The sequence below is a fragment of the Canis lupus genome, chromosome 3 (genome assembly GCF_011100685.1).
Source record: "Canis lupus familiaris isolate Mischka breed German Shepherd chromosome 3, alternate assembly UU_Cfam_GSD_1.0, whole genome shotgun sequence".
NCBI classification, from domain to species: domain Eukaryota; kingdom Metazoa; phylum Chordata; class Mammalia; order Carnivora; family Canidae; genus Canis; species Canis lupus.
This window is the reverse complement of record NC_049224.1, coordinates 79,304,156-79,320,280: the sequence shown is the minus strand read 5'-3', so window position 1 is coordinate 79,320,280 and position 16,125 is coordinate 79,304,156.

Below are 16,125 nucleotides of genomic sequence, written 5' to 3'. Positions count from 1 at the left end.
TAAGCTGTGCTTAGAGTTTAGTCATCTCACATCATGTTTATAGGATCGGTAGACTCAATTGCAAAGGATGCAATTTGCACAAGATGAAGAATTCCCTAAGAAGGAACTGATTCCAGGACAAAAACCACAAAGTATCTATGGCTGCTCTGAAAGCAATACTATAGAGTGAAAGAAGAAATGTGGCTAACGTCCCACCTCGATACCATGGATATGTACTTCTCCAGAAGAAGAGATTTCCCTGCAAAAATGAAGTCTGTCATCACAAAATCTCAGTGATATACTGAGAGTTCAAGGCAGCACTATTTGGGCTGAGACATAGCAGGGTGAGCCACCACACAAAGTATATGTAGGCAGGTGATCTTCTCTTGCTTCATGAGAGAACACAGAGCATTAATTAAATCCCCAACTGGGTTACATCTGCAATGTGGACATTCCAAAGGGAATAGTTCTACACAGCATGGCATCAGCATTTCCAGGAGATGGGACCAGAGCCACGGCTGTGAGCATGTCACATCAGCTCCTGTGGGAAAGGCAGCACAGCTGCAATGAGATTGTGTAACTAACAGTACTTGTAGGCATTGGATACAACGAGGCAAGGAGTCAGGGCTTAATTGGTGAAGGAAAGAAAAGGTGAATGGCATACTGCAGTTGAAAACACTATTTTTGGAAATGTACATACACACATGCACATATGTAGCTACTTCTGAAAAATCTCAGAAATAAGTTTTGGGTGAATGTTGAAATATAAGAGCATGGAAGTAACATAGTGGTAGATGCCTTAATCCATTCAGGCTGTTATAACAAAATATTATAAACTGAATGGCTAATAAACAACAGAAATTTATTTTCACAGTTATGGAGGCTGGAAAATCCAAGATCATGATGCTAGCAAATTCAATGTCTAGTGAGAGCCTGCCTACCTCAGAGTTCATAGATCATCATCTTTCCCCGGTATCCTCACAAGGCAGAGAGGTTTCTATTATCTCTTATACAAGTCCACTAATTTCATTCATGGGGGCTTTGTCCTTATGACCTAATCACCTCCCCAAAGCCATACCTCCTAATACCATCACATGGGGATTAGATTTCAATATATGAATTTTGGGGGGAAGAGAAATATTCAGTCTGTAGCTGAAGATGACAAATCCAAAGAAACACAATGTTTTAATAGCAAAAAAGATCCAAAGATCACATTTGCCGTACATGACCTGGGTTATCATGAATTCTAACTAGCATTCCTTTTTAGAATCTATACGTTTGACTAGGTTTTGCCAGAAAAGGTTGGCCTGGATTTTATGAATTCCTTGTTAAACTCCTGACAGGTCTAATACAATGCAACATCATAAAGTTCTAAAACCTACCCTAAGTTAAATTCTTTTTCCATCCTGTCTTGTGAACCAGATAGTGAGTTTGGTGAAAACAGAAGTGTATTTGTATTAATAGAGTATTCAGTGCTTAAGAGGGTAAATTCTAGAACTGACTCTCAGTTTTTTAGCTTACAATCTATGAACGCTCAGGCAAAATTGTTGACAGGTAAGAATCTTAGTTCCCACATGTAAAAAATATAATAAATAATAATAATAGTAGTAGTAATAATAATAATATTATTATTTCATGTTGTTGCTGGAAAATGAATTGTATAATATTTGTAAAGAACTTGGAACAGTGTTTTGTACATATTAACTGCTCACTAAATGCTAACTCCACTGATATGCCTGATACATATTTCCTGCTTATCTAACTAGATGACAAAGAAATTTTCAATGTAGCTCTATATGTATTTGACCTCACTTATAATTAAAATTTACCCATGAGCATTATTTATAGTTTAGCTTACTAACAAAAATAACTTAAAAATCTGGTCAAAAGAAAATCTGTGTACATAACCATAAAGTTCAATAGCACTGATGAATTTCCGAAATTCATAAAATGGAAACATTTTTCATATATTAGTCACTTAATATATTAACATAAAATATAGCAGAAACAACAAAAGCTACAATAAGCTTCTACATAAGTTTTAAAATCCAAAGCTATGTCATTTGGAAAATCTCTAGTATTCTGGGATTTCAGTCTAAAAAGCCTCTGTGGATTTCAATGATCTGTATAAAGATTATTCAGATATTTATAGAATTCATCCAGGACCTGCCTGAACATCAAGAAGATAAATTCAGATTTAATCATTTTTGTTGCACATCTTTATATATTGAAGAGATTCACAACTGTTAGGCAATATTTATAGTAAAGTGAATGAGATTTCTCTTTGAAGATAATTAAGTAAAATAAAGGCTACATAAAGTTAATATTATCAATGTAGATAATCATATAAGATGATTTCTTTTTACATCTCTGGCATATAAGCATTGATTATTTGAATCAATTACTTATTATGACTGCAAGCAGACCATTCTGGAAGGTGAAGTATGAGTCATGTAAGATCACTTAGAAGTTCTAAAATTTAGGATAACCTAGAAGGAAGTTACTATGGGCTGAATCACTTCCCTCCAAGATTAATATATTGAAGCCCTAGTCCCCAGTATCTCAGAATATGACTATATCTGGTGACAGCATCTTTAAGGAAGTGATTCAGTTAAAATGAGGCCATTAGGAGGGCCTTACTTCAATTTGACTGGTGTCTTTATAAGAAGAGGATATTTGGATACACAGAGAGACACCGGAGCCATGTGTGCACAGAAAAAAAACCACGTGAGAACACAGGGGAAGGTGATCATCCGCAAGCCGAAGAGAGAAGCCTCATCAGAAACCAAACCTGCTGACACATTCATCTTGAATTATGCTAGCCTCTGGTAGTGGGAAAAAAATCCATTTCTGTTGTTTAAGCCAATTAGTCCATGATATTTTATTATGGCAGTCCTAGCAAATCAACACAGAAGTATACTAGTTTCTAAAATGGTTTGGGGACTAGAATCAATAGACTTTCTCACCTCCAAATTCTCATCAGAAACAATGTTTCACATTGTAGAACACACCACATTGTACTTTTCAATGCTTTAATATTTAATCTACCTTTCCCAGTAGGTTACGAGTAACTCAAGGACAAAAATCATGTATTACTCATTTATGTATTTGACACATACACATAAATAATTTTATACCTCACAGTAGGAGATAAATAACTGCCAATTAAGTGAATATAGGATTTGTATCCTGAAGGGAAAATGTGAAAGGAGGGATTACATTACGGGCTGGATGCATCTTCAGATCATCATTAAGACGATAATGAAAGCAAAAGAAACTTTGAAAGGGAACTGAATTGGTGTGAATTAATTGAGTTGAATTTGGATATAGTTGTTTCTGGTATGCATCTATATTAAGAATTAGTTCATATAAGAAATGTGGGATGAGCAGTCAAGAGAATAGAACTGAAGGTGTAAAAATAAGGGAAATACACAAATAGCAAAATCATGGAAGTAGATGATATTTCATAGGAAAGAATAAAAGAGGGGGTAAGAACAGAAAGCTGAGAATGACGTTCATTAAATAGTTGAATATAAAATAAAGTACCAGTTAAGAAGGTGAAAAGGATTGTAGAGTAAAGAGCTGGACAGAAAAATCCAAAATCATATAAGAAAAACATTTAAGAAAAATTGTAAAATATTGGATAGAAAGTAAAGGACATGAGGACTGAAATAATTATGAAGTGAAACAGTAATAATAAAAATAATTAGTAATGAGACAGATATAAAAATCTGTAAACAAAAGAAGAAAGAATATATATGTGCTAGATGCTCCTATTGCTCACCAATATACAGTTCTCTTCTCCCAGGCACACAAAGTCTGCCCTTCTCTGTAACTTACAGGGGGGGGTGATCTTAGTGACTATGTTAGTAATGAAATGTGAAAAAATTAAGATATTATACTTTGACAAACATATTTAATTACCTTTGAAAGTCACTCTATCACTTCTCCTACTTCTCTTACTACCATGAACTGCCACATGATTGAAAGATTGCTGGTATATCAGCCAGGGTTTTAGAGTGACTTTATGGAGCAGGATTCCATCATCTTGATTGATACAAGTCATGAAGAATTTGAAATGATTAACTGAGACTTATCTTTTAGGTGTTTTCTGATCCATGACTAGTAAAAAGTAGAATGGTAGTTTGAAAGGTAAATGAAATGAAGGTGGTAGTTTTGAGTTGAGTCAGAATACATTTTTATAGCTAAGGAGCATGGATAAGTGAAATGCATGACTGAAAATATAAGGAAGGTATAATGAATGGAAGGAAGGTTCAAAGAAGATAAGACAAAATTCTCAGCTTCCTGAAAGATTGTATGGATAAAACTCATATTTGCCTTACATAGGGGTAAATACCAAGGGTTAGCCAAGAGGTGAAACCATGCAAAACATGAGTAAGGAATGAAAGCATAGCTAAAATTGTATCTACTGCACTCAGGATACGTATATCAAGATGAGTTTATTCTAACATAGATGATAGAAGGCAATCATTGAAGTCTTGAGAGACTCTAAGTAATATTAGTCATTCTTACTGTTAAGCTTGAACAAAGTTTAGAGTTATCCCAGAAAGAACATTGGTTAATTCCATCTTGAAGGATGGAATCCTACCAAGGAAGAATGAAGAAAGGAGGCAATATTCTCATAAGTATTTTAGATGATAAACAGGAGTTTGTAGATCAATTAGGGGAAATCATTCTAAGTGGAGGGGATTATCTTGGATGTAATAAGTGTTTCAGAACTGTAAGCAATGTAGAAAAATTAAGCAAAGGAAAATGAAAAATTTGGCAAGTTCCTAATCTCTGTTCTTTATTTTCCTTGCTTAAAACTCAGACTTCATGATATAAGGAAAATGATTCTGTTAAATCTATTATCAAACAAAACAAACCTGTAATATATCTCCCATTCTAGGAAGATGATATCACCAAATGACTAATACAGTTTAAATTTTATTTTAAAAAGTATCAAAGTCTGCATATCTTACAAACAGCTACATGATTCAATTTGTTTATTTGCTGTGCAGTTGTAACAATAATTTGGGGGGTGCTATTTAATCTTCAAAAGAGGTGCGCTAACATCATGGTTTCAATTACCAACCATCTTGCCAAACCTGCCAGTGGCTTATGGTTTAATAAGTTGATCTATTTGGTCCATTTTGCAAAGTAGACATAAAAACAGTTTTTCTCAAAATTTTCACCATTGAAACAGGAACGCCAACAATTTTTTTAAAAGGAAGAGATTATTTAATGAAGATATAAGACAGAAGTAACCAAATTATGTGAAAAATCGATATATTGAACAGCAATTCTAATATGTATCAGGCTTCAAAGTGTTTTTTATGCTTTGTTTTGTTTGGTTTACAAATTAAAAGGATCCATTTCCGCTACATACAAAAAAATATTTCAATATGGTCGTATTTGAACTATTGATGCTTTACCTTAGTGCTTATCTTTAAAATTGTAACCTTCTTTATGGTGCTACTTTGAATCTGTTACAGATTTACTATACCAACTTATTTGTGATGCCTCAACTTTTAACCCAGTGTTCTATTAGAGTTCTGAAGGCTGATTAATGAAATCACTCCCAGTAACTTCTCAAGTGATAAAATTCTGCTATTTGTTTAAAAAAAATTATCTCCAAAATAAGAAGCTCAATTGCCATTGTGAGAGAAAGTTTCTACTTAGTCAACTCTGATTATGGTTGCCTCTTTAGTTTTAATTTCACACTATCTTGGCATTATCTTAACCATCAATCATCTCCCATCTGTATTTCTATTGTGTCTTCTCTATCCCTTCATTATGGCAATTGTCTCATTGTTGTGATTATTCTATCTCTTCCAAGAAAATCCTAAAGGAGAAGGATTCTTTTTATTTCAAAAACTATATTTAATAAGACTTAAATACATTTTACTTGAATAGAATTTTCATCAAGGACAATAAAAGGCAAATTGATTCTCTAAGATGCTATGTTGCCTAAATCAAATACAAGTCAAAGAAAAATCTATAACCATCAGTTATATCTAAAATATTCCTGGAAAAAGGCCAAAAATTTCCTCTGTCAATATGGGGTATAATTTTTATGAGCAATCTAGAATTGTAGGGCAAATATTGCATTAGATAGGATGAAGATGTAAATGCTAAAATAATGTATAGGTAGAGTAGACTTTTTCAGTATATAAGAACTTCATATACATTTGATTCTTGAAACATCTACAGATAACAAGTAAGATTGGCATTCTTATCCTCATATTTCAGAGTAGAAAACTAAAACACTAAAACTTTAAGTTGTTTTTCCTTAGGAAACTCAACTACTAAATGGCACTGGGATATTGACCCAGATTTCCTAGCTCCAGGTTTGCACTCTTTCTACTAAATCATTACATAAGCTCAACAGGCAGGATTTTACAGTTAAAAATATTTGTATTAAAGCAGTGAAACTGCAAAGAATGAAGGTAAAAATTATATATTAGGACTATCAATAAAATAACAGAAAGACAGTATCTAAGGTGAATTTTAAAATGAATTAAAATTTTAAAGGTGCCAAATATAATAAGGTTGTATTATGGAATAAACTTCACTTGTATTCTATGAAAAGATGAAGGAATTAAAAGAATTTCTTAAAATTAAATATGTATAAACCACAAAAGATACAGCCCAATGCATGGCCATGAAATAAAACGCTATGTTCATTTGATTTAAAATTATGATTAAGGAGGGAAAAGAAAACACTAGCTTAGTCTACTGTTATCAAATATACACACCCTCTCAAGGTCTGTATCTTCTTTAGAACAAAATGCAATATAGAGGTCAAGCACAGAAGGGTCAGAAGTAACAGGAAAGATAAACACCATTTATTTCCCTATGAAGAAAATTTGTAACTAGACTAGGCTAGTGATGCAGTACTTACATTATGCTGACATACAGCCTCTTAAGACTTATGTTGAAAGCTGGGTACAGGAAAATAATAATGTGCAATTGTGCATAGTTTTGAAGGATGGTTGTAGCATCAGTGTTACATTGTCCTTGCTGACTAAATCATTCTTGTTTATTGGAATCTACTTTAGGGGCAAAATTTTTGCAGAACAGAGTTGAACCTAATGGATAGAGATTTTATATTGCCTTTGGGATACTATTCTATAGAGGCATCATCTGATATCTCACATTTGTATCAAATTAATGTCAAGGTTGTTTGCGAAAGTTTGTGGTGCTCAAAAAACTCCTGTTAACCAATGCCAAAGAACTTCTTCACAGTTCAACTTCCTTTTTTATTTCTCCTCCACTTTTATTTTTCTCATAAGGTGATGAAATAAAATAGATGCATTTTTGTATATATTAACCAAGGTTTTAGATTCAGAAGACTAGATATCAAATCCAAATTTTACTACTTACTAAATGGTTCATATGCAAGTTACTTTGCTACTTCATCCATAAGTTTCCTAAAAGAGTAAAAAATATGAAATCAACACCTGCTACTTAGGGTGAATATTAAATAACATAATAGTTATCCAAGAACACAAAGCCAGTCTTTAAAATAGTTGATACTAATTATATATTTGTGGAAGTTTCTGCTATTTGCTTCTCCTAAAATTATGCTTCCCTCTTTAATTACCATTAGAATGCTTAATGTTGCATGAATTAGAATTGGACCAGGTTATCAGTTCTATCCCTTTGCAGCCAAGGATGATCAATTAAATGAGTCCTAGCAGAAGTTAAGTTGTGCTTTGCTTATTATAAGTCATACCTTTTTTCCCCGTGATACGCCGTTTTCATTCAGGCTAGAAAACTGTGACTTGGATACAGCAGGCACCTTAAAGCCAAAAAGATAGAATATATTGTTAAGATATCAGGATGTCCAGGTGGTAATTTAAAATGTTTCATTCTTACAAAAAATAATAAAACAATAAAATAAAATAAAATAAAATAAAATAAAATAAAATAAAATAAAATAAAATAATAAAATGTTGGATTCTTTAATATTATTGTGTTTCTGCCCCACCAGTCGTAAATGCTTATCTCTGAATATCTCATTACAAACGACTATTTGGTTAAGACATTCTACCAGGTGTTTGGTAAAATACACATAAATACAATCCTCACTGAAGCAAGATTTGATGGATAGATTATATGCATTTTCTTAGAGTCATTTCTCCTATATAAGGGTCCTACCTTATAAAATGACTATTTTATTATAATTGGAGAAAGATGGATCACTTAAAAATTCTTCTCAAAATGATTTATCTATCAGCTTACTAAAAACAAAAGCTAATTGTAAATAATATAGAAACTATATTGAGTACTCACTATGTCAAAGGCCCATTGTACCTTAAATGGGTGCCAACACAGTTTTATATAAACCTCATGGAACCACAAAGTAAAAACCTGTAGTAAATTCACAAAATATAAAGAAGAGAGAGGGGAACCTGGGTGGCTCAGTGGTTGAGCGTCTGCCTTTGGCTCAGGTCATGATCTCATGGTCCTGGGATAGAGTCCCTTGTCAGACTCCACACTCAGTGGGAACTCTGCTTGAAATTATCTCCCTCTCCTTTTGCCCCTACTCACAGTCTGGCAAGTGCGCGCTCTCTCTCTCTCTCTCTCAATCTCTCAAATAAGTAAATAAATCCTTTTTTTTTTTTCTTTCTAAAGGCATAGTGGCTAAATGGATAAAAAGGGGAAGGGGAAAGACCCAAATATACCAGAGACTAACTTTAGCTTTGAAGGCTCACCTAAGTTCAAAGTGTAGGGGTGGAAAAGATATTCCATGTAAGTGGAAACCAAAAAAGTGCAGAAGTAGCTACACTTAATCACGCAAAATATACTTTAAGCCAAAACCCAGAAACAAGAGATAATGAAGGTCTTTATATAAATGGATAAAATGATCAATTTGTCAAGAGGATATAATAATCATAAATATACACACACCCAACATTGAAGAAACTAAATATTTTAAGCAAATACCAACAGATCTAAAGAGAAAAATAAATAACACAATAATAGTTAAGGTACTTTAGTACCCTCCTTTCAGGAATGAATAGATGACCGACCCACATAGAAGATGAACAAGGAAATGGCAGGCTGGAACCTTACTGTAGCCAAAATAGATCTAATAGAAATATATTCCATCCAATAGCACCTTCTCCTCAAGTGCACACAGAATATTCTCTGGGACAAATCACATGATAGGCCATTAAAAAAGGTTTGACAAATTTGAGAAAGCGCCTTTTTCTGACCACAATGTTATGAAACTAGAAATTGGTAACAGGAAGAAAGCTAGAAAATTTACAAATATGTACAAATTAAACAACATATCCTTGAATCAAATAAATCAAAGAAGAAATCAAAAGGGAAATTTTTAAAAATGAGTTGAAACACGAAAATAGAAACATAATATACCAAACCTACATGAAACTGCAAAAGCAGATCTAAGAAGAAAGTTCATAGCAATAGATAGCTATATTGAGAAAAAAGAAAAACCTCAAGTAAGCAACCTAATCAGAAAAAGAAAAACAAAATAAGCCTAAAGATAGCAGAGACAGGAAATAACAAAGATCAGAGAAGAAATAAATGAAATAAGGAGTATAAAAACACAAAACTGAGCAAACATTCTGAAAAGATAAACAAAATTGATAAATCTTAAGCTGGGTGGAAAAAAAGGGATAATTCATAAATAAAATCAAATAACAAAGGAAATATGGGAACTGATACCACAGAAATACATAAGATCATAAGAGACTACTATGAACAATTATATGCCAACAAATTGGAAAACCTGGAAAAAATGGGTAAATTCTTACAAGATACAATATATCAAGCCTGAGCAATGAACAAGAAAATATAAACAAACCAATAATAAGAAAAGAGACTCAATTAATGATTATTGAGGATTGCTCAAAAAAGAGAAGCCCATACGCCCAACACCAGATGGTAACACTGGTAGACTCCTCCAAACACTCTAAAAAAAATAAATAAATAAATAATTCTAATCCTTCACAAACTCTTTCAGAAAATTAAAGATGAAGGAGCACTCCCAAACTCAGTTTATGAGGCCAGCATTGCCATGATTCCAAATTCAGATAAGGACACTGCAAGAAAAGAAAACTATAAGAAAATATCCCTGATAAACAGATTCAAAAATTCCCAACATAATATTAACGAACAGAACTAAACCGCATATAGCATTTAGCATTATATGCTAAACAGCATATAAAAGGTCATACACCATGATCAAGTGAGATTTATATCCAAAATGTAAGGACAGTTCAATATATGCAAAACAATAAATGTGATACATCACACTAGCAAAATGAAGGATAGAAATCGTATGATCTTCTCAAAAGATGTAGAAAAACCTTTGACAAAATGAAACATATTTATAAAAATTGTCAATAAAATGAGTCTAAAAAAATAGACTTCAAGGGGTGCTAGAGTGGTTCAGTCAGTTAAGCATCTGTCTTCAGCTCAGGTCATGTCCTCAGGGTCCTGGATCGAGCCCATCTTGGGATCCATGCTGAGCAGGGAGTCTGCTTGCCCCTCTTCCTCTCCTTCTGCCTCTCCATCAGCCCCAGGTGATGCCTTCTCTGCCTCTCTCTCAAATAAATAAATAAATAAAATCTAAAAAAAAAAAAAAGAAAAAGAAAAACAAAAAGCTTACCTCAACACAGTAAGGGTATGCATACATGACGACTGCACAGATAGCATCAAACTTAACAGAGAAACTTAAAATATTTTTCTTTAAGATGAGAAACAAGGTGAGTGCCCAATCTCATGACTCTTAATCAACATAGTACTACAAGTCCCAGCCAGAGCAATCAGGCAAGAAGTGAAAGGCATTCAAAAAGGATAGGACAAAGAAGAATTGTCTGTGTTTGCATATCGTATGATACCATATGTAGAAAATCCTAAACCTTCCACCCTAAAGCTTAGAACTGTTTAATGACTTTAACAAAGTCGCAAGATAAGATACACAATCAACAGAGAAGTCAGTTGCATTTCTATACGTTAACAACAAAAGGTCTGAATGAGAAATTTTTTTAAAATTCCATGTACAATAGCAACAAAAACAATAAAATGCTTAAGAATAAATTTAATAAAGGAGGTGAAAGATCTGTGCACATAAATCTATAAGATTTTGATACAACAAATTGCAGGTAATACAAATGTGAAGATATCCTGTGTTCCCAGATTAGAATTACTATTGATAAGATGTGCACACCTCCCAAAGCCGCCTATAGATTCAATGCATCCCTATCAAAATTCTAACAGCATGTTTCAAACAAAAAGAAAGAAAAATCGTAAAATTTGTATGAACCACAAAAGACCAGAATAGGCAAGGCAATTTTGAGAATAAATAAAACCCTAAAGCATCACACTTCCTGATTTCAAGCTATACTACAAAGTTATAGTAATCAAAACAATGGTACTGGCATTAAACCAGATGCATAAATCAATGCAATAGAAACCTTCATATATATGGAGGTTTATATTAGTCAACTAATATATGTCCTGGCAACAATTTTGGCTATGACACTAAAAGCTCAAGTAATGAAAGCAAAAAAGCAATAAACGCAACTACCTCGAACTAAAGTTTCTGCACAGCAAAAGAAAAAATCAACAAAATGAAAATGCAACTTACCCAATGGGAGAGAATATTTGCAAACCATGTATCTTCTAAGAGATTAATAAACAAAATATATAAAGAACTCACAAAAATCAACAACAAAAACAAGTAATCTAATTTTAAAAATGGGCAGAAGAACTGAATAGACATTTTCTAAAGATCTATAAATGGCCAATAGGTACATGAAAAGATGCTCAACATCACTAATCATCATGGAAATGCAAGTTAAAATCACAACGAGATATTGTCTCATATCTGTCAGAATGGCTATGATCAAAAAGACAAAAAATAAGTGTCAAAGATGTGAAGAACACATCTACAATTTTTGCGTTGTTGCCAGGAATGTAAATTGATACAATCACTGTGGAAAATAGTGTGGAGGTTCACTAAAAAATTTAAAAAAGAGCTACACTACGACCCATCAATCCCACTCCTGGTTATATACCCAAAGGAAATAAAAACAGTATGTTGAAGAAATGCAGTGGGCCTTTGAACAACACAGGTTTGAACTGTGCAGGTCCACTTACATACAGATTTTCTTTGTATATAAACACAGTACAGTACTATAATGTGTTTTGTCTTTTTTTTTTTCCTTAAGCTTTTATTTATTTATTCATGAGAGACACGGAGAGAGAGGCAGAGACATAGGCAGAGGGAGAAGTAGGCTTGCTGAGGGGAGCCCGATGTGGGACTCAATCCCAGGACTCCAGGATCACACCCTGAGCATAAGGCAGATGCTCAACCGCTGAGCCACCCAGGAGTCCCTGTGTTTTGTTCTTTGTATGGTTTTCCTAACATTTTCCTTTTGCTAGTTTACTTTATCATGGTAATACAGTACATAGTACATCTAACACATAGAATGTGTGTTAACCATCTATTTATGTTATTGGTAAGGCTTTGAGTAAACAGTAGGCTATTCATAGTTACATTTTGGGGGTCATAAGTTAAACACAAGTTCTCGACTTTGAGGGGCATTTGGTGCCCCTAACCCTCACATCGTTCAAGGGTTAACTGTATATTCACTCTAGTGTTTTGTGTTTTTTTCTTCCAACATCTTCACAATAGTCCAACTGTGGAAACTACCTAAGTTTCCTTCAGCTAATGAAGGACTATAGACAACGTGGAAGAAAGACACAGACACACATACACATACTTAAAAAGGAATGTTGTTCAGCCATGAGAAAGAAGGAAATCTTGCCATTTGTGACTACATGGATGCGGCGTGTGGGCATTATGCTAACTGAAGTAAGTCAGAGAATGACATAAACTATAAGGTATCATTCATATGTGAAATCTAAAACAAGCCAAACTCCTAAAACAGAAAGTAGCATGGTGGTTGTCAAGGGCTGTGAGGTAAGGAAAATGAAGAGAGATGTTGGTCATAGGGTACAAATTTCCAGTTAGAAGATAAATAAGCCTGGGGATTTAATGCACAGTATTGTGATTATAGTTAGCAATAAAGTATTATATACTCGGAAGTTGTTAAGAAAGCAGATTTTAAATGTTCTTACAACAAAAAAGAAATATTATGTGACATAATAAAAACGTTAGCTAACATTAAGGTGGTAATTATTTAGCCATGTGTATCTAACTAGCATGCAATATATTTAAAACTTACATAGTGCTGTATGTCAATTTTATATCTCCAAAGCCAGAAAAAAAAAAAAAAGTGCTAGGTTAAATAAGCAAGAGATTCAATATAGAAAAACAGTATGGTAAAAAAAAAAAAAAAAGAAAAAAAGACAGTTCACTCAGGATGGAAAAGAGGACTATCAACACTGATTATTCCTTTAAATCATCTGAGATCTTTTTATTTAAATATAATTTTTATGATTATCAGAATCTCTAGAGGTTTAGCGTGTACAACAAATATGATTCATTTTCAGAAACATTGGCCCTAGGGGTTAGAGACTCCTAATCACTTGTTAACCAGGGAAAAATTTTACCTTTCCAAAGTGAAACTCATGAAAAATGCAAAGTTCAGAGCTGCTAATTGCAGGCATTTTTATATTTCTATAAATACAATTAAAATTTGGTTAAATTTTCAATTTTTTCCTAAGCATACTAATTCATTGAATGGGTAATTATTTTCCCCTGTTGGTCTGTATTGCTAAAATAATTACTTCAATATCTACTAGTTTTTAATTATTTGTTTCTGCTAGAGGACAAGTGTGTGTGTATTTGTGCTTGTGTGTATTCCAATGGGGCTGTATCTTTTGATGTCTAATATATATGAAATCCACTGTACATATCAACAGAAGCCCAGTTAATGGCAATCATGTGTGTGTTACTGTTTTAAATGTTATATAATTTAGAGTATAAAATGTCTTTCACTTAAGCTAAGTAAGCAAACAAACAGATAAATTCTGCAAGCAAAATTTCTACAACCTTAGAACATCCCTTGAATAAACAGTAGGAAATGTATGCAGATATATTCTTAATAGTTTACATTGTTTAGTTCAGGTACTACACAATATCACTAAACCAAAATAATTTGTCATACAAAGATCAAATGCTCTAAAATCCTATGATGTGTTGAATACACGTTTATATGGGTCTAGACTGATACTTGTATGCCTGGTGAAATCCTGGTCCATCTCTCTGAGAAACAGCAAAGGCAAGACAAGTTCAAGTGACCATTTATTACAAATAGAAAATGAGTGTAAGCTCAGCAAAGGGAATCAAGACTAGATTTTAAATTGAGTTTAATCATAATCCAGGGGGTGTGGTTTTAATCTGTATTTAATGGAGATTTTTTTTTTGAAAATTTTTGAAGAATAGAGTGATAGAACAAAATCCACATTTTAGCATGATTAATTTGGCAGTGCTATACTATACTAGATGGATTGGCAGGAATTGCTGTTTAAAACAAAACACTAGTTAGAAAGCTATTATTATGATTCAAGTTGAATATGGTGATGAAGAGTCAGAGGAATAGCAACAGAAACATATAACTGAAGAAATATATTAGATCTCAGTATGACTCAGAAAGGCAAAGGCATCAAAAATTAGTCTGAAGTCTTAATTCCAAGTAGTCCACAGAATCCTGATGAATGTTAAAAAGAGAGACAAAGGAAAAATAAAAAAAAAATTGAATTTAAAATATAAGCCACTGAAGACGTATAGTGGAACTAGAATAAGTGTGGAGCCCAGATATAAAACCATATAAACAATTCTAAATTTCTCTTAAGATTTTTTAGAATAACACTGATTGTCACTTGTTAGTTGTTATAAAGGATCTTTCTTAGTGAGACTGAAACCATCTCCCCTGCTAGACAATTTGCCAGGTTCAATTTGTTGCCATTGTATCCAAGAAAGATCTTCTGATACATTGTCAATATGCTCTTACCAGCCCCCTTCTGGTTCTTTTCAATCTGGGATGATGCCCAGGAGAATCAAGAAATACTAAGATTTTTCTATGAACTATATTTTACTCTGGGTCTTTTCATAAGAAAGGGCTAGATATATCCTACCTCATTCTTCCATAAGATTGACCAATACAGATTTGATATTTCAGTGGTGTGCTATGTGATTATTTTCCAGAAGCATTTTGTTAACTATCCTTTATACTAAACTGTTTAAGTTATTTAATCAATGGAAAAAAAAAAAAAGGATTTAGAATATAAATGTAAATTATTCACTACAGTTATTTTGGCTCAGCAGTGTTATAAAAATGCCTATTTTCTATTTGAAATTCATGTATAGTTATTTATAGAATCATAGCTAAAATTTTAAGATAGAAATTGTAAAATTCAAACTTCCTGCTTTCAGGAATTCCAAATATGATTATCTCATTTTTAGATGGGTCTACTGGAACATAGGTAAGTTAAATAATTTAATTATAGCTACATGACAGATTTTTAGCAAAACTAGAACTAGATCTCAATAATTTAGTCTCTGCTTTCATTGTTTCTTCCCTATTCCCAATTCCTTTCAATAGTGAGTGCAATAATTATTATAGACAGGAAATGCTATGTTTTAGATTTATAATGTTAATGGAGAATGATCAACATAAGGGCTGTAAATTGAATAATAATGAAAAATTAGTCGATGTCCTTGGCAAGAAGCACCAAAAGCACACCATAATTAATTGCAGCTGTTTTCACACAGCAATTGTGCAGTTTCCTTTTCTTCCCAGGAGTTGCTGAATCAGGCTATGCGGCAAAGTTGATGTATACCTTCTGTGGAAATGAGATGTTTTAGATGCACTGTTCTTGGATGCCAGGATGGATGACAGTGTGAGATATAATCCTTTCCTGTTTAATGCAATCCAAACCAATCTACATTCTAGAAGTCATTTGATTTCTCCTCTCTGTAGAGCTATCAGATAGCAACTAGCTCTCTGGGGACTCCATTCATGCTGAGATTGCACTAGCTAGTGATTACACTGCTGAATCAGTCTGTAATCAATCTTGCATCCTACTGATCTTCTTTGGAGTTTTTCTTTTGATCACCAACTAATGGGAAACACAGCATGCTAAAGAATAATATAGTTTCATCTAATTGTAGCTCCATTGAAAAGGCCTCTGGGTATT